General features: G+C 41.9%; 1 non-coding gene across 1 annotated transcript; it reads right to left on the bottom strand.

Moving 5' to 3' along the window:
• Nucleotides 1-1267: 1267 nt before the first annotated feature.
• LOC123387677 lies at nucleotides 1268-1373 on the bottom strand. Its single transcript, XR_006602189.1, has one exon. It is a non-coding gene; the product is annotated as a U6 spliceosomal RNA (small nuclear RNA).
• Between the last annotated feature and the right edge of the window lie 511 nt (nucleotides 1374-1884).

Genomic DNA, 1884 nt, shown 5'->3' with positions numbered 1-1884 from the left:
ACCCTATGACCCAGCAATCACACTACTGGGTGTTTACCCTAAAGATACATATGTAGTGATCTGAAGGGGCAGGGCACATGCACCCGAATGTTTAGCAGCAATATCCACAATAGCCAAACCACAGAAAGAACCTAGATGTCCATCAACAGATGAATGGATAAAGAAGATGTGATATATATATATATATATACACACATATACACACACATATATAAATAATGGAATACTATGCAGCCATCAAAAGAAATGAAATCTTTCCATTTGCAATGACATGTATGGAACTAGAGGGCATTATGTTGAGTGAAATAAGTCAATCAGAGAAAGATAATTATCATATGATCTCCCTGATACAAGGAATTTGAGAGGCAGAGTGGGGGTTTGGGGGGTAGGAAGGAAAAAAATGAAACAAGATGTGTTCGGGAGGGAGACAAACCATAAGAGACTCTTAATCTCACAAAACAAACTGAGGGTTGCTGGGGGGAGGGGGAGTGTGGAGAGGGTGGTTTGGTTATGGACATTGGGGAGTGTATGTGCTATGGTGTGTGCTGTGAAGTGTGTAAGCCTGACAATTCACAAACCTGTACCCCTGGGACAAATAATACATTATGTGTTAATAAAAATAATTAATAAGGAACACCTGGGTGGCTCAGTGGGTTAAGCCTCTGACTTTGGCTCAGGTCATGACCTCAGGGTCCTGGGATTGAGTCCTGCATCAGGCTCTCTGCTCAGCGGGGAGCCTGCTCCCCCCTCTCCCTGCCTCTGTGCCTACTTGTGACCTCTCTGTCAGATAAATAAATAAAATATTAAAATAATAAGAATAATAAAAGAAAGAATGGAAGATGGTGGTGTCCTGAGTGGATTCCCAAGAATAGAGAAAAGGAGGGAAGTATCCTGAAGGCCCCTCCGGAGAGAAAACCAAAGCCAAGTGTGCATGCAAACATATGGGAGAAGTTCAACAACACAGATGAATGGAAGCCCAGTGGGTAGGAAACAGGGAACAAGATATACCCTAGGTTTCCAAAGTACTTTCCTAGAGCTGTGGTGAGCTTTCAAATTGCAGATTCCAATCCTCTTAGCTCGGAGCTTTTAAGTTGCTCAGACTCAATGGCTTGGCACTCAATGGTTTCATGTATTTGCAACTTCATACTATTAACTCTCATATAGCCATTGAACTGGTCATGTAGGTTTGTCTTCCAACTCTTTCTTGATTTCTTAAAGAGCTGGGACTCCAACTACCTATTTGTTTGGTTTATTTGTTTGTTTGTTTTTAAATACAGAATGCTTCACAAATTTGCGTGTCATCCTTGTGTAGGAGCTATGTTGATCTTCTCTGCATCATTCCAAATTTTAGAATATGCATTGCTAAAACAAACAATATTTGTTTTTTATGTACTTATTCATTACCTTCCATACTGTCTAATACAGTGCCTCAGCAAACAGGTTCTGAATAAATGCAAGTTGCTTGCTCACCTGACTTTTAAAATCCTATAATGAGTATATGTTGAATACAGAGGCTACAAACTACAGCTAAATTCAGTTTTCTGCCTCTTACCTGTGCAACTTGCTCTCAACATTTCTGCTAAAAGCTGCAAGATCATTCCTTATAAGGCTTTGTCAAGCACCTTCATTCTTTTTTTTTTTTTAAGATTTTATTTATTTATTTGACAGACAGAGATCACAAGTAGGCAGAGAGGCAGGCAGAGAGAGAGAGAAAGAGAGAGGGAAGCAGGATCCCTGCGGAGCAGAGAGCCCAATGCGGGGCTCGATCCCAGGACCCTGAGATCATGACCCGAGCCGAAGGCAGCAGCCCAACCCACTGAGCCACCCAGGCGCCCCAAGCACCTTCATTCTTAACGTGGGCATTCTGTTGCCACTGTTTATCCC

The sequence above is a fragment of the Mustela putorius genome, unplaced genomic scaffold, assembly GCF_011764305.1.
Source record: "Mustela putorius furo isolate JIRA1106 unplaced genomic scaffold, ASM1176430v1.1 tig00003858_pilon_pilon_pilon, whole genome shotgun sequence".
Taxonomy (NCBI): Eukaryota; Metazoa; Chordata; class Mammalia; order Carnivora; family Mustelidae; genus Mustela; species Mustela putorius.
Note: the sequence above shows the minus strand (reverse complement) of the source record. Positions and strands in the feature narration are given on the sequence as shown.